We start from the raw sequence: 18,531 nt of genomic DNA, 5'->3' as shown, positions 1-18,531 counted from the left end.
TAAAATTCTCGTGGGAAATGCAAAGTCTATTTCCGTCATCCAAGCTACTTCGCACACTCGTTTTTAGAGGGCACTGTAGATCACCTGAGCTTTGGGGGTTAATACCTCTGTGTTTGGTAGTTACAACAGATTTTATTCAGGGTTTATGGGTCCATCAAAGCCATTCTTACATTGTGTCTACTGACTACGCTGATACTGACACTGGTAAGTGGTATACCTTGTAACGCTTACATTGCAAAGGAACTGATCTAACATTAGTGTTTTGTAGCCCAGATAAACAACGTGATATAAATCCAAATTATTGAATTATAATTCAACTTCTGAAAATTTGTGTAATCTGCCCTTTCGTAGAATAATACAGATTCTTGACCTGGAAATTGAAGCAATATGCCGTTGATACTGCTCACGAGAATTACACTTTATAAAATTTGTGAAATACAAGTTTGTGGAATAAGCAAGTATTGATACAATAACATAAAAGTTTGTGTTTACAGGAGCATGTGTAGTCCAATGGGGGTCGGGGCAAGAAGAATGTTTCGTCTGCTCCTCTTTACTTCTGGCTACTGCTGACGTCCTGGCTAACTCAGACACCACTAATCTGTACCTAACCTCACAGTCAGCCTCAGGTACTGTATCACAATTACCAATAACATAGCCCTTTATTGTCACCACAATTTTGTAATCCATTGTTGACTAGAGTTGCCTCCTGAGGTTTTATTCTTTTATCCTTTAGGCCTTTAGTTCATAAAACTATTAAAGTACTGTACATACAAACCAGAAACAATAGTTACCTCCATGATTATTGCAGTATTTCATAACTTCGTATGCTAGTATCATATCGTATCGTTTGTAAAGGCTCCAGGATGCTTGCAAACGTCAGCCTTGGTCATAAGGCGGCTCTCCATGCTGCTTGATCTCTGGCAGCCTCCCTACTCAGTCCCTTATCCCAGAGGTCACATTATATGACCTCCCAATTCTCATCTCCCCTCCACCCTCTCTCATTGTATCGTATCGTTTATAAATGCTCCAGCATGCTTGCAAGCGTCAGCCTTGGTCATCAGGCGGCTCTCCATGCTGCTTGATCTCTGGCAGCCTCCCTACTTAGTCCCCCTATCCCTGAGGTCACACTATATGACCTCCCAATTCTTATGCCCCTTCCACCCTCTCTCTCTCTCTCTCTCTCTCTCTCTCTATTTATATGCACGGTATTAGTGAATATATATATATATATATATATATATATATATATATATTAGATAGGTAGGTAAATAGATAGATAGATAGATATAGATAAATAGATAGATATGCATGGTATCGGTGAATATATATATATATATATATATATATATATATATATATATGGTATCAGTGATTATCCAAGGGGTGGCTGGAGTTTATTGTTCACGTTATGGGGGTCATAATGGGCGAGGTATACCTCAAACAATCATTTTGTGTGTGTGTGTGTGTGTGTGTGTGTGATTTTTTTATGAACGCTGCCAAAGAACACGTTCCCATCATGGGTAACTAAAGAAGTATTGAAAAATCACTATATCGCCTTATTTTGCCATTATTTACGCCTATTTCTTCCTGGTGCCGAGGTATGCGTTCCGCCTGGTCCACACCCACTTTTCGGTCATATTTTGTGAGCATCCTTTATTAGATTTTAACCAAAATAATCGAGATAAAATGGACTTCAGGAGTGAACTGCATCTTTTCACGGGTTGTCAGTACGTGCGTGAGCCACGAGCAGTGTTGGTGGTGGTGGCCGGTGAGCTAGAGACAGTGTTTCCACTGCTTGAAATTTTTCTCAAGATCTTGAAATATTGACCCTCGTCTTGAAAGCTTGAAATATAAATTGCAAAAAGTCAAAATTCTTGAAAAAAAATCTTGTTTCATGTATTTTGCTTATTTTTTCATATATTCTGACAGGAACAATGATGGAAACAACCCCCACGCACATAATGTATTTTTAATTTAGTTTCCCCTTTCCCATTTTCTATTGTACGGCACTCTGTGAGTGTGACAGACTAAGTGATCTCTATACGTTGCTTACAGTTTGAGCCACCCCCACGCTACACAGTGAATTTCCTCTCCAAAGTTCGTCTTTTTATTCCAAACACTGTTATTATTGCATTCACTACTTCCATCTTCAGCTTTGCAGAAGAATTATGATGAATACGCCTGGTGGGAGGAGAAACACAGAGGAGGAAGCAAGCTGCAGCAAGCAAAACCCTGGAAATTCTAAAGGTTTGTAATACGAATTTTCCCCAGATGATGATTATTATTATACAGTAGTAGGCTATATGTTACTTTTGATTAAGTAAGATGGATTATTAGTATTTATTTCTCAGGTTTTATTCACATAGTTGGTATAACATAGGCTAGTTAGTTGGTATAACATAGGCTAGTCTAATATTAACCATTAATAATATTATATTAGGCTAAGCATTTTATTTCAAACTTTCCATGTGTTATCAAATCTTCCTCATTCTTTTATAATTTTCGTCTAGTTAAGCTATCTTAACCCCAGTAAAAGAATTATGCAATGGAAATAAACCTAAATATTTTATTGGGTTAACTTTTGTTTTGGATTTGGCAAAGGTAATCAAGGAATATGTCACTTGGATAATGTGTATAATGCTTGTATCAGGATTGAAATAATCTACAGCCAATTATTATTATTATTATTATTATTATTATTATACCATAAGAAAATGGTTTGCACTGATACTTTGCTTTGCATTTCACGGAATTAGGCTATTCCCATTAGACTATAATTTTTTGCTTCTTTTAAATTTTCAGGTATGGTGACTACAGTCGAAACTTCTGAGGAAGAGGACCCTGGCGATGATCAGTCTAGAGCTGCTGCAGGTTCAGAAGATTCCAGCACTCCAAAAAAGAAAAAGCGAAGGTGGTATTTCCAATCCTTTAAACATATGCTCACACTTGAAATACCAGAGTTTTGGTCTCAACTTAAATAACTTAAAGATGGCAATGATCAGCCTAAGTTTGGGATATTGTCACACCTTATGTGTGGGCTACTTGCACTGCCACACTCCTCAGCCTGTGTTGAGAGAGTGTTTTCACAAATGAACTTGATTAAGACAAAACAAACCAATAGACTTAAAACTAGAACATTGGCTAACAGATTACTAGCAAAACAAGCTACTTCGCGGCAAAACGCCAAGTATTCTACATGGGAACCACCAAATGGCATCATAGAGGATGGAAAGCATGGCAGATGTCACCAAAGAAGCACTGAGTACCTCCAGAAGTTGAGGCAGGAAAGGAGTCTGTCATTACATCCAGCAGAAGCAGACAGTGAAGATGATCATTCAGTGATGCAGACATTCCTTCAGTGATCATTCAGTGATGCAGACATTCCTTCAGTGATCAGCTGTTATGCAAGGGCTAATTGCTACTATTATATTAATATCAATTTCCTATTTACATTATAAAGGAAACATTCTCTTTAAGTCTTAGTTTATTGAAGTGCAGTGTTTAATTTCTATTGTTTGTGTAACAAATGTAATTATTTCCATTTCTTTGATTCATGAAAATTCACATTATAAGTTTTTTTTACTTTTACAAGTGTTTTAATGTAACCTTTGCTTAATAGTTAAGATTCCTGCGATATTAAGTTAAAATATAGTCTTATTTACTTTAAAATAATCAAGATATTGGAAGTGAGAAAGGTAGTATCAGTTAGTGTTACCCCTTGAAAGCTCGTTTTCTTTGGTTTTCTGTAGAGCATTATGTGTAATTAATATTATATTGCTCTAATGTGTGAAAAAGTTCCTGTTTAAGGTCGAAATATTTATTATTACTACTAATTTGCTCAACCTTGGAAAGTTTTTTATCAATCTTGAAAGATTTTTACCCAATCCTTGAAAGATATATTTTTGCCAGAGTGGAACCACTGGCTAGAGTAATTCAGAACCAGCCTCTGTCGAGGGGCGTGCATGCAGGTCTTTTTGGTGCCGTATCCTTCTTGTTGCGTGCTTTTGTTTTCTGCTTGTTGCTGTCCCAATTCATAATTCATTATGCCTAAATCTAAGAAGAAATTTCCCATAATTACCAAGGCAAAGCTAGCTTCGGAAGCTGCCCACGCTTAGACTGAAGTTTGGTTCTACGGCCACAGCTACCTCCACTTCCACCGCCATACCTTCCACCTCCACCTCCACACCTTCCAGTAAACGGAGGAAACAAAGTGCCAGATGAACACAGAACACTTGCAATGATCTGATATGTGAAAAGGAATGGCATCCATCAAACTTACATCATAGAGAAATGGCATCCATCAAACTTACATCATAGAGAAATGGCATCCATCAAACTTACATCATAGAGAAATGGCATCCATCAAACTTACATCAAACTCTACAAACACAGCAATAACTCTACTCCTCGATATCTCAAAAGTACATATTCGCAACTTTAAAGTTATGCTGTACTGTAGGAAAAGGTCTGGATAGATTTTTTTTTTTTTTTATTGTAAGACTAAGGATTGGAGCTTTTCTAGGAGACTGGATAAAGCTCTGTGTAGTACAGTTGTATCTAGGAGACCTGTATGAAAAATGAAACTAGACAAAATATACATAATATTAGAACATGATTAAAGGAAAAGATATGTTAGTTGATTTCTGACCTACAGAAACTTTCAAAAGCATGTCTCAACTTACCCTTAAAATTTTGTAAACATGGGCCCACTCATAAATCGAAGGTTAAAGAAAATATACTGGGTGTGTGAAATGGAAAAAATAAATAAATAAATAAATAAATCGTCCGAGGGGCAACATTTTTTTTTATCCAATCTCAATGAAAATTGGTAGTCATATTCACCATGATAGATGCTGCATCGTATCAAAATTTCAGAGATCCATCAATATTTATATCTCGCCTGGATTACCCCTTATGCCATTCAGGGATGAGTGAGGCTGGTCACTCATTTAAAATGTCAGGACACACCTGCCTAGCCCCGGGCTCCTACGCTCCTCATGGAGCGACGTAGGATTGGATGATGGATGCTCAGTGATTATATATATATATATATATATATATACTTCGTATATAATCACTGAGCATATACACGAGTATGTCATTATCATCATCCAGTCCTACGTTGCCCCATGAGGAGCGTAGGAGCGCGGGGCTAGGCAAGTTGGTCCTGACATTCAAGATGAGAGTGACCAGCCTCATTCATCCCTGAGTGGCATTACGTGAGCAATAAACCCCAACGACCCCTTGGATAGAAACCTTCACCAGCTCAGTCAGACTGGAGCGCCATAATGACCCACTAAACCACTAGACGCCAAAACTTGGTTATATGGTTACCACCCAGAGTAGCAAATGGTTTCCTGGCGTACAGGAAACCATTTGGCTTGTCACTCAGTGTAGTCCCCCACAGGCAGAAGGAAGAGAAAGGAATGAAGGAAAAGAAAGATAGAAGAGGGAGTGTAAAGTCATCCATAGGCAGAAGGACGAGGAAAGAATGAAGGAAAGAAAGACTGAAGAGGATGTAAGGAGAGAAGGATATATATATATATATATATATATATATATATATATATATATATGGATGTGGCATGTTTGCAGGAAGTCCGGTACAGGGGTGGATCGGCCAGCAAGATGTTGGGAACGATTGCTACTATAAGCTGTTTTAGCAGGGGGGGACAGACATATATGGGGGTGTGGGTATGTTGGTTGCGGAGAAATGGGTGGAATGTGTTATGAGTGTTATGAGAGTAAGCGATAGTATTGGTAGTGAAAATTTTGTTCGGTGGATTGATGACTGCAATTATATCGGCATATGCTTCACAGGCAGGCCTGGATGACGTAGAGAAGGTTAGATTTTGGGCTGGCTTAATGCGTGTAGTAGGTGGTATGAGGGATGATGAGATAGTGGTTTTGGGAGGGGACTTAAATGGTTATGTAGCTGAAGCTGCTCAAGGTTATGAAGGAGTCCAAGGGGGATGTAAGCATGGTATAAGGAATGCGGAAGGGGAAAGGATACTCGAGTTTGAGGAGGGAACGAACATGATAGTGTGCAACACACATTTTAGGAAAAGAGAGAGTAGGTTAATTATGTACGAGTCTTGGGGAAATAGCAATCAGATAGATCATTTTCTGGTCAGGAGGGCTGATAGGAGGTTAGTGAGGGATGTTAAAGATATAGGAAGCGAGAAGTGTGTGCAGCAGAATAAACTATTTATTTGTGATATGGTGCTTAAAGAACGAGTGATGAAAAAGAGGACTTATGAACCTAGTAGGACAATATGGAAGCTGGAAAACCAAGTAGTAAGGGATGCCTTCTATAGCGAGATGAGGAGAGTGGTGGCTGAACAGGGAGCTGTAGACAGAGGCGTTAATGAACAGTATAGAGCCCTCATGAACAACATCTTGAGAGTTACTGATGTAATATGTGGTTGGACAAGAGGCCCACCAAGACATAGAGTAACTTGGTGGTGGGATGAGGGTGTAGAAGCTACAGTTAAGGAAAAAAGAAGGCTTTTCGGGGAATGGAAGAAGGGTGGTAACAAGTAGGAATACTTGGCTACCAAGCGTAGGGCTAGAAGAGAAGTGCACAGGGCGAAGTCTGAGTCACAGTGACTTTTACTTGATGACCTAAATCATGGGGAAAGGAAAAACTATGATATTTAAGGTGGCACATCAGATGAAGAGGGAGAATCGTGATATTATATGTGAGCAGTGTATGAAAAAAGATGAAGGAAGGGTAGTGGTGAACAATGGGGATATTAAAGATCCATGGAGAGAGCATTATAGCCGGTTGTTGAATGAGGAGTTTGACTGGGACAGGGAAGGTTTGGAGCCAGCAGATCCAGTGTTTGGCCCTTGGCCTTTGATTGACGCTGCTACTGTGAGTTAGGCAATAGGCAGGATGCAGGTGGGGAAGGCAGCAGGTGTTTCTGGGTTGACTGCCGAAATGTTCAAGGCCTCAGTAGATATAGGGGTGAGGTTAGTCACCGACCTGATAAATATGATTATATATCAGTGTGTTGTCCCAGATGTTTGACTTAAGAGTGTATGTGCAACTCTTCCACAAAGGGAAGGGTGATGCCCTGGAAAGAGGAAATTATAGGGATATAAAGCTTTTAGATCAGATAATGAAGGTAATGGAGAGTTCTAGAAGGTATGATTAGAGAAAGAGTGAATATTGATGAGATGCAGTTTGGGTTTATGCCAGGCAGGGGGACCATTGATGCCATATTCATTGTTCGACAGCTTTAGGAAAAATATATTGGGAAAAAAAGGGATATGTATTTTTTGTTGATTTAGAAAAGGCCTTTGACAGAGTCCCTAGAGAGGTTCTGAAGTGGGCAATGAGATAGCTTGGCTTGGAGGAGTGGCTGGTTAGGGTTTTATGGCCATGTATGTGGGTGCTCACACACAGACAAGAGTGAATGGAGATTTGAGTGATGAGTTTTCCGTGAATGTTGGTGTGCATCAGGGGTCAGTTTTGAGTCCCATGTTTATCATGCTACTTGAAGCCCTCTCACATGACTTCAGAAATGGACTCCCGTGGAAGATGTTGTATGTTAATGATTTGGTGTTGATTGCAGGAAATGAAAGGGAGGTGGAGGAAAGTTTTAGGAAGTGGGGAGATGGTATGGGGCACAAGGGCTTAAGGTAAATGCAGATAAAACAAAAGTGATGATTTGTAGGCTTGGTGGTGGTACTGTCAGAGATGAGGGAGAGTGGCAATGTGCAGTTTGCCACAAGGGTGTGGGAAGTAATTCCATCTTGTGCAGTGTTTGTAATAAATGGGTGCACAAGAGATGTGGTGGTATCAGAGGTAGACTGTGAGATAATGCTGATTTTATGTGTGTGGTGTGTCGGGGAGAGCAGGTGGAGATTGTCAGGTGTGAAAGGATTGAGCTGGTGAGTCTCTTGAGTGTGTGGAAGAGTTTTGAGTTTTGTTATTTGGGAGATATGTTTTGTGCTGAAGGTGTGCTGTGGCTAGGGAGAGAAGTGGCTGGAAAAAGCTCGGGGAGCTTTTGCCTCTCCTGACATTGAGGACTCTCCCTACGTGCTAAGGGGTCTTTATATGCAGCATGTGTCACAGGGTTTTTACAATAAATGCTAAATATTGTTTAATTGATAATATAATGTTCAGTAATATTGCAGAGCAGGGACAATGATTGTCTTACTAAATCAAGCAATGATTACTTTACGCTGACTTGCTTCGCACGATTCTCTAAGAACGAGAATTTATAAACTTTCTTAACAGTACACAGCAGAGACTAATCACTCAATTGCTGTTTAGTACTGTTAGCCTCTGGAGAAAGTTACTTCACCCCTGACAATAAATAACTAATACTAATAATAGTATCAGGTTCTTGCTGATGCTTAACTCCTAGGAAGCACAACGGATTTTAAGCTTAATACACAAGACTGGCCTAAGTACCAGTTATGAATGACAAACGTTTATGCAAGCTAGGAGCTATAAGAGAAATAAGCTTAATTGCGGAGAAATGAAACAAGAGTTTACATTACATTAAGCTCAAGAAAAAGAACTGTTAAATTTGTTTATTACATAGTAAATTTAACGTTACATTTCAAATCAAATTAATGAGATCGCACTCAATCACTCACTCGAGCTAAATTCTTACGCCTAGGAAAAACACCTTAATTAAACTCTTAAGACTAGGAAAACGAAAAGAAATACTGGTTAATGAATGCTGTGTATCACCAAGGGTGGGAGCACTGGAGAACTGTGGTCTAGTGGAGTCTGGGTGTTAGCTGACCTCTCTCTCTCACACTTCTGGAGCACAGAACCTCTCTCTGTCAAAGCAAACACTTGACTGACTAAGTCGTGGGAAAGAAAAGCGGAGCACTAGGCCACATTTTTCTAATGGTCGAGTGAGCGAAACGCGCCCAAAACAAATCGCTCAGCGGAAGCGCTAATGTCTCACACAAAGACGATCATGTATGACAATGAAAAATTGATTTGACAAAGCTTCCGTCCGAATGAGCGGTTAACTGAACGATAAACTGGGATTCCACTTGAGTTCGCGGTTTCCCACAAAAACCAATGTCACTAGCCGACTCGTGACATTATGCCCCATGATAATCAAATATTTTTTCCTTCAGAAAAAAGATTTCAATATGCATACATATAAATCCTAGCTCAATCACACAAGATTCACACTGTGATGTGTGTGCTATCCTGTTACAGGAGAAAGTCGCAGTTGCCAGTGAGCGAAAAAAAAACTCGTATTTACGTTAATAGAAGCAAGCTTGAGGGAAAAACTCCGTGACGACAGTGAAAATCCTGTACTCATGTCAAACTGAGCGAAAGTTCGCTACATTTACACTGACAACTAATTGTTGTGTGGCGTTGTGTATGTAATACACGGTGTAGGTGTGACAGTTGTAGTGTAATTGTACCTACATGTAAAATGACACAGTAAATAATAATATGGCGACGACGAAGGCAGAGGAGAAGAGGCGGCAGCTTGCGGCAGACGATCAACTGGCCCGCACAGCAAAACTGCTATGCCCATTGCTGTACCTGCAAAATCAATTGAGGTGAAGCATCAAAAATGTCAATGAGACAAAAATTTTATTATGTTACAATTACTCTCTCTGCCTAGCAGTCAGTGCTATGACAACATTCGAGGTCGCCATTATCCCCCTTAACCTACAGTACTTATATTAATATCGGGAAGCTGAGAATCCTTTGCAAACTCGGGTCTTCCATAGCCTCGAGTTGCCTCTGCGGAGTTCTCACTTCCCCCTTAACCTACAGTACTTATATTAATATCGGGGAGCTGAGAATCCTTGTGCAAACTCGGGTCTTCCATAGCCTCGAGTCGCCTCTGCGGAGTTCTCTCTCGAACTTCCCCCTTAACCTACAGTACTTATATTAGTATCGGGGAGCTGAGAATCCTTGTGCAAACTCAGGTCTTCCATAGCCTCGAGTCGCCTCTGCGGAGTTCTCTCTCAAACTTCCCCCTTAACTTGCGGTATATAATATGTATGTACAGGCCCTGGACATAATGTATTCTGTGGGGCCAATGGGCGAGACGTCAGGTCTGCACCCACTTCACCACTACCCTGTCTCTCAACTGACTCGGAGATTACAGGTGTGGTTACGAACGGCACAGGAAGGACGTGTCCCTGATTAGTGGTGTTACTTTGACACACTGCAGGAACGGGCAAAACTGTCTATGTCTCGTCCCATCCCTGGCCAGAAAAAGTCAGCTCGGATACGACCCTGGGTCTTCCTTTTGCCCATGTGACCTACTGAGGCTGAACAATGACCCCATTGTAACACTGCTAGGCGGTACTTGGCGGGAACGACAAATTGCAGTCGAACCTCGCCCTCGGGTGTTCGTGACTCATGGTAGAGCCGTCCTTGTCTATGAAGGAACTTGGCTCGAGCTCCCCGTGAATACTTAATCACTCAACCCTTTTGTTTCTTCCGCATGGCGGCAAGTGTCGGGTCAGAATGTTGTTCTTGTACAACAAGTTGGCTACACATCAGATCTTGCGGCGATTCAATGATCACTGGGGTGACACAGTCTGGAGCCTCAGCCATGGCTCGTGTTACCGCAGCAGCCGAAGTTTGAGTAGCGTCATCATCGGAGCAACTATCCTTGACTCCGTGAATGTTGCCTACAATTAGGTCAAATAAGGGTTCTGGCATGACAACTGCGAGTGTCGTACCAGTATAAAATGGAGATGCCACCTGGATACATGCCTCAGGGAACAATCTCACTGATCCATCAATAAGGTTTGCATGGATCTGTCGACCTGTGTACTGCTCAGGCCGAACTAAACTCTGCTTGACAGAGCAACCTGAGGAACCATTGTCTCTCAGGACCTTCACAGGAATGCCTCACACAAACGCTGGCTGAACAAGGAAGGTACTGTCACCTGTGGGAGGGCCTGTGGAGGAAACAGTTAGCCACTCATGGGGCTGCTGAATTGATGCGGCAAACATTGTGCATTGAGAATTATGAACTTGAGGAGTCGTACTCACTGCCTGTGGAGATGGAACATTGGCCTTCTGTGGAGGGGGGTTCACTGTCATTGTGGAACTAGTGAACTGTGGGTGATTACCCGTACTGGTAGGGACGTGACCACCATGCTGCTGCTGAGGAATGAAGGCTGCGTTCGCTTCCTGCCTCTTTTGAGCTGGTGGTGAAAAAGTTTGTCCCGACGGTTGGTTGCGTGGCTGATACTGCTGCTGGTTAGGGTACTTGTTGTACCTCTTCCACTCAGGTTTCTGAGTGTTTTGCCCCTGGTCCTTCCACTGCGGTTTTGGACCTTGGCCATTATTCTGAGAATGGCCTTGTTGCTGGGGTTCAGTCTGAGACGGCTTCTCAGATTTGGCAGTATCTTTTCTGCTGTTCCAGGTGTTTTGCTTACGAGTTTGATACCTGTATGCAGTAAAGAATGCGTCAGCCTTTTCTGCCATTTGGCTGGCATCTTTCACCTGGCAGATCTTAAGCTGTGCTATGAGCTCAGCAGGCCACGACCTCTCTAGCTGTGTACGCAGCATAAGGTCAATTATCCCCTCACGTGTGGAAGGAGTTTCATCTTTCTCCATCCACTCATTTAAGTAAGCTGTGAGACGGTCGAGGAACTGAACAGCTGTCTCCTTGTCTTGGAAACGAGCTCGCATGAACTGAATTTTGGCGTCGTCTATTGTGAGACCATATGCCTTAATGAGTGCAGCTTTCATCATCTCATACGTGAGATTGTCTCCATGAATTCTGTGGAGAATGTCGAGCGCAGGGCCCTCAAATAAACTAAGAAATTGGATCCGCTTAGCTGCCTCATCCAGTTGATACATGTCTGCCATGTCCTCAAAAGAGCTATGTACGGCTCGATTCACTCGCTTTCCTTGTATGAAGGAAGCTTGATGTGTGGGGTCGCCAGGACATGTGTAGGAAGAGCGCTAGTGGAGCTTGGGTTAACTGCACCAGATGTGTCTGAAGCCAAGGAATCTTGCTTGAGCTTCAGCACTTCAAGTTCATGTTTTTCACGTGCTTCTCGCTCGGCACGTTCGTGTTCTCCTTCTCTGTCTCGTTGTTCATGCTCGTATTCGCGCTGTTCTCGCTAGTGTACTAGCTCGTGTTCGCGCTGTTGTCGCTCTTTTTCTAACTCGAGCTCGCGTTGTTTCTGCTCGTGTTTGCGCTGTTCTCGTTCGTATTCGCGCTGTTCTCACTCACGTTCATGTTGTTTGCGCTCGTATTCGCGCTGTTCTCGCTCGTGTTTGCGTTGAATCTTACGCTCTTCACGGGCATCATTCTCGCGCTGCTGGTCCATATTATGCCGTGAGAGTATGTACTCTTTAATTTCAGTTGGGTCTGTAAGACCCATATCTTTGGCTTCCTGTAAAAATATGGTGGTAGCCATGTTGCTAACTTATTAAGCAAATCGAACTGAGTACTGACTGCTTCGCAAACGAATGCTAATAACACAAGTAAAGAATACAGACACAAGCTAGTGGTGACCAGTCTTACCTAGTTAACTGGAAAAGAATAAAGCAAAAATGCAAATAACTGAGAAGACTCAATAATTAACAAAATGGGTACGGCGGCTACCCAGGAGCGAATAAAATCGTCTGGCATTACCAATTATAAAGTACTAAATAGAGTTAAGTACTCTGTGGATTAATAAAGCAAAAATTCACTTGCTAAATTAACGGTTAACACCAGTAAACTTGTGCCTATAAACTTTAATGATAAATACCTAAATATGAACGAGTGAACGAGTGAGTATTATCTCGTGAATAGCTTTAGAGCTAGGAGTTAATATCTTGGAATGAGGTCGCCAATTGTCACGGGGTTTTTAAAATAAATGCTAAATATTGTTTAATTGATAATGTAATGTTCAGTAATATTGCAGAGCAGGGACAATGATTGTCTTACTAAATCAAGCAACGATTACTTTACGCTGACTTGCTTCGCACGATTCTCTAAGAACGAGAATTTATGAACTTTCTCAACAGTACACAGCAAAGACTAATCACTCAATTGCTGTCTAGTACTGTTAGCCTCTGGAGAAAGTTACTTCACCCCTGACAATAAATAACTAATACTAATAATAGTATCAGGTTCTTGCTGATGCTTAACTCCTAGGAGGCACAACGGATTTTAAGCTTAATACACAAGACTGGCCTAAGTGCCAGTTATGAATGGCAAACGTTTATGCAAGCTAGGAGCTATAAGAGAAATAAGTTTAATTGTGGAGAAATGAAACAAGAGTTTACATTACATTAAGCTCAAGAAAAAGAACTGTTAAATTTATTGATTACAAAATAAATTTAACGTTACATTTCAAATCAAATTAATGAGATCGCACTCACTCACTCACTCGAGCTAAATTCTTATGCCTAGGAAAAACACCTTAATTAAACTCTTAAGACTAGGAAAACAAAAAGAAATACTGGTCAATGAATGCTGTGTATCACCAAGGGTGGGAGCACTGGAGAACTGTGGTCTAGTGGAGTCTGGGTGCTAGCTGACCTCTCTCTCTCACACTTCTGGAGCACAGAACCTCTCTCCATCAAAGCAAACACTTGACTGACTAAGTCGTGGGAAAGAAAAGCGGAGCACTAGGCCGCATTTTTCTAACGGTCGAGTGAGCGAAACGCGCCCAAAACAAATTGCTCAGCGGAAGCGCTAATGTCTCACACAAAGACGATCATGTATGACAATGAAAAATTGATTTGACAAAGCATCCGTCCGAATGAGCGGTTAACTGAACGATAAACTGGGATTCCACTTGAGTTCGCGGTTTCCCACAAAAGCCAATGTCACTAGCCGACTCGTGACAGCATGTGTTAGGGGTGTGATGCTGTATGGTAGTGAGATTTGGGCAGTAAAGGAAGAGGGTATTCACAGACTCAAACGTACAGAAATGATAGTGAGTAGGTGGATGTACAGTGCGTCCCTGCGTACAAGGCCTGGGGGGGACTGGGTTTATGATGGAAAAGTTGAGAGGTAGGATGCGACTGGAGTGTATTGGTATGGTGATGAGGAAGGGTAGACTAAGATGGTTTGGGCATATGGAGAGTATAGGGGATGGTAATTGGGTGCAGAAGGTGAGAAGGGTTAATATGGAGGGTAGGGTTGCGAGGGGTAGACCGAGAAAGACCGAGAAAGACACGGGATGAGGTCATTAAGTGTGACCTCGGGGTTAAAGGACTAATAGGGAGGCTGCCATAGATCGTGCAGCATTGAGAGCCGCCATTAGATGACCAAGGTTGACGCATGCAAGCATGTTGGAGCCTTCAAAAACGAAAAAACGATATATATATATATATCTATATCTATATCTATATCTATATATATATCTATATATATATATATATATATATATATATATATATATATATATATATATATATATATAAATGTACACACACATATTAGAGTGGTCCTTGAATTTCACTTTGGAAAAAGTTATGCTTCAACAATGCTAATCTGTTCCTATTCATGAGCAAACTCTCCTGTGTAAATTTCAGCAAAATCCATCAACATTTACCCATTACAGATCGGGTCAGAAGTTTTCACCCCATTGAAGCTGATGGGTCCCCCTCAGTAACTGCTCAGTGGAGGGGTATTGTAGTTGCAAGCCATTCACTGTTGCCTGATTCTGATCAGCTTTCTTGCATCCGAGAATCAGCGGTGGTGGTCCTTGACCACTTGTAGGAGGAACTGGAGTTACTCGTCATTCTTGGTCAAGGTTCTGCTGTGCTCCTGAATTAGTGCCACACCTGGCTTGGCATGATTGGTTGTGACACGGAGTTGCTGGAGTGTCTTGACTGCCTTCATGATGCCTTCTTCCTCTTTCCAAGTCTCTGAGGGCCGTTGTTGTTGTTGTTGGGATATTCGTCCCAGTAGTACTGGGACACTGGCAAACCAAGAGCCCGTCAGAGGTGTGCAAGAAGGAGGATAGTCCCTTACTGTGGTAATATGTTGAAGGGAGCACGGGCAACGACACCAGCAGCGTCCATAAAGTCATCCCCAGACTGGTCAAGGGCCGAGTCGAGCTCAAACCTGAGCATGGTAGTGGCTAGGCAGTCAAGAAGATAATGATGGAGTGGCTCCTCAGATCTGGCCAAACAATGGTTGCACGGGTCTGGCGCCACATCAACAATCTGTTTGTTGCAGAGAAACCCCAGACACAATCGCCGGAGCCTCACAACAAGATATTTAGGTAGACCTCGGGGGGGCAACAGCAGAGTCAGCAGAGCAAGAGCCCTTCGTGACCCAAAGCTGATGGTCATCTAGAGATAGTCTTCTGATGTTGGCAGTGAGAGTGCGGATGAGGTGTGAGGGGCTGGGGCACAGTGGGAATGTGATGTCAGGGAGAGAGCAAGCTGAGCATGCTGCGTCATCAGCAAGCTAATTGCTGCTGATTCCAACATGTCCCGGGAGCCAGTGAAGGATAATAGTTGTGACCCTGTGGACGAGAAGGGATGCAAATGTATGGATTGCTGTCAGGAGAAAGACATTGTCATGAAGCGAGAAAGAGCGTAGTCTCTGAATGGAGGAAAGAGTCAGTGTGGATTATGACTCGGTGGTGACGATGGTGATGAGCATGGCGCAATGCACCCAGGATGGCTGCAAGCTCCGCCTGGAAAGCCTATACACCTGGGGAGAGTCGCCAAGCTTCCATGATTTGCCCAGAAACAAAGGCCGCTCCAGCTGTGCCATTAGAGGAAACTGAGCCATCAGTATAATAGATGGCTGAGTCCGGTAAGGCCAGAGCCGCCACCCGACTGAGACCCTCCTGCCGGAGGAGTGCCAGAATGGACGAGCGAGGTTTAGCATCCAAGGGGCCAACAATATCAAAAAAAGGAGGATCCCATGGCGGTGGGTCAGCATATCCAGGAAAGGGAGAGTCAGGATCTTGACAGAAGCTCACAGCAGCTCCCAATCCATGGATGACAACGGCTGTAGTGCGGGCCCAGTCATGCTGAGGGGCTGGCTCAGGTGGGCGGCACAGGAGGCATTTTAGGAGGGCAGAGACAGGCAGATGAGGCCGGCACTGGACCAGCTGAAGAGTGATAATCGCCGTTCGTAGCACAATGCGATGCACCAGAGATGGCACACCACCCTCCATACACAGATTGACGAGCCGGGTCCAGCGTGGAGCACCCAGTATGACACGGAGTGCATCATTCTGGATGACCTTCAGAGATCAAGAGACTGGTGGAGTGAGTCCTGTCAGACAGATGGCACTGTAGTCCACCAAAGATCGGATGGCATGTACAGTATGTAAAATGTCCATAGGACGGAATATGATGCCCCCAAACTCCACTTGGAGAGATAGCGGAGAGCAGTCATGCAGGTAGAAGCACGCTCCCTCAGGTACCGAACATGACGGGAAAAGGTAAGACCCCCATCAAGCCAGACCCCCAGATATTGGTGTACAGTGACAAGGGAGAGCTGCTGGCCCCCAAGTAGCACTGGAAAGTCTGGGGAATGGAGTCCAAAAGGCAGACACTTCGTCTTATTAAAATTAATTTTCAGCCCTAGCTCGGTGCACTTGGCATGCAGCCGAGAAAGGGACGAGTCAGCCTGTCTGAAACAGTCCCTCCTTGTGAAGACGAGGGCGAGATCATCTGCATAGTAGAGGAGGGTGACGCCAGGCCCATAGGCCACAGTTAAGAGCCCCTCCACAAGGATGTTAAAAAGGAGAGGGCTCAATATGCTCCCCTAGGGGGTGCCATTGGAATGCCTGTAAAATGGCGAGATGTGCCCCTGAAATCAGACCCCTGCAGAGCAATCTGCAAAGAAGTCCCTGATCCAGGATAAAAGCCTGCCTTCCACACCCCTGTCTGCAAGGGCAGCCAAAATAACCATAGGGCTGGCCAGGTCAAATGCCTTCTCAAGGAAGATGGCCATCCCCCTTCCTCCCCTCAGTTCCCCAAGGAACGATACAAGGCAGTGAGTGGCACTCCTGCCATGGTGGTAAGCAAAGATCCTTGGGTGCAATGGTCCCAGCCGCCAAGCAAGATGAGCCCCCACAACCCTCTCAGCTGTCTTAGCGATACAGCTGAGGAGGGAGATGGGGCGCATGGTGGTGGGATCGTGAGGCTTAGGAATCGGGTGGATGACAGCCGTCTTCCACGACCTTGGCAGATGCCCCTCAGACCACGAGAGGTTGAACAAATCAAGCAGGTGCTCGCTACCGCAATCTCCAGTGTGTGACGGTAGTGAGTATGTAATCCCGTCCAGTCCAGGCACAGTCCCCCCTGTGATGCAGTGCTTTCAGAACCTTCCCACTGGTGATGGGACAATCAGCTGGGTCTGGCCTATCACAGGCAGCCTGAACTGCCGTGGCACGAGAGGTGGATAGCTGAGCCTGCAGAATCTGGATGGACTGTGGGAGATTGCTAGAAGCAGATCGATCTGCAAAGTGCCGAGCAAGGCGGCTGGCTTCTGTGGCAGGATCAGGATGTGAGGGCGGACAAGGAAGACGTGGATCGGAGATGGACCTGATTATCCTCCACATCTCCCTGAGTGTGGAGTGAGAGTCTAGGGTACAACACCATCCAATCCATGCTTCCTCCTTGAGGTGGCGTTTCTCTGAGGCAACATGTCGCGTGACGTCAACCAGGTACTGACGGTGCGGAGATGTTCAACGTTGCCGGACTGCCTGCGTGCCACGTTGAGCCACCAGTTCAATTCCTTGACCCTGTCTCAGTAAATCCAGCCGTCCCGATAGCACCTCGTGGATCGACGCTGCAGAGGGATAGCGAGAGAGGCAGTCTGTGAAAAGATAATCGCCACCTGATCTGCTCGTCTCTCAAGGTCTGAGGCAGGAGGAGATGCTGCAAAGGCCACAGCTAAGGCCTGGCCAAACGCCACCCAGTTGGCCCTACGGAGGTCCCACCACAGTGGAGTGGGTGGCGGAGGTGGAAGTGGAGCAGCTGGCAGAGTGACCTCCAGGGCAAAATGGTGCTTGGAAAGGTGAGGGTGCAGCGACCATGTTGCCAAGCCTGCGAGGGGGGAGGACACAAATGCTAAGTCCAGATGCCCACCATCAATGTGTGAGGCTTCGGTGATGTCATTCAATAGGGAAACATCACCCATCTCCTCCAGTATGAAAGAGATATGTCGTCCTGCATCATTGGGCCGAAGAGGCGAAGAGAGAAGGGCGTGGTGGGTGTTGAAGTCGCCCCCGATGTACATGGCCCCGCTGGCAGCTTGGGAGAAAAGTTCCCCCAACTCCAAGGTGCTCCTCTGGCTCCAGTATACATTGTATACCGTCAGGGGCGACGTCGCCAGATGGAGAACCACGTCCTGAACCTCCACATCAGGTCCACAGAAAGGAGGGGGCTCACAATCCGTGCACGTGATGTGATCCTGAACCAGGACAGTGCATCCCCGTGGGACGCCACGACCATATGGGAGGAGATGGGTGGTGTAGCTCGAGAGATGAAAAGTGGAATTGTCTGGGAGCAGGGTCTCCTGCAGGAGAATGACATGAGGGCGGTCCCTGGCAACCGCTTCCTGCAAAAGCGGGAGCTTGCTCCGCGCTCCC

The sequence above is a fragment of the Coenobita brevimanus genome, chromosome 68 (genome assembly GCF_032717465.1).
Source record: "Coenobita brevimanus isolate Jiangsu-jjx chromosome 68, ASM3271746v2, whole genome shotgun sequence".
NCBI classification, from domain to species: Eukaryota; Metazoa; Arthropoda; class Malacostraca; order Decapoda; family Coenobitidae; genus Coenobita; species Coenobita brevimanus.
This window is presented reverse-complemented; position numbering follows the sequence as displayed.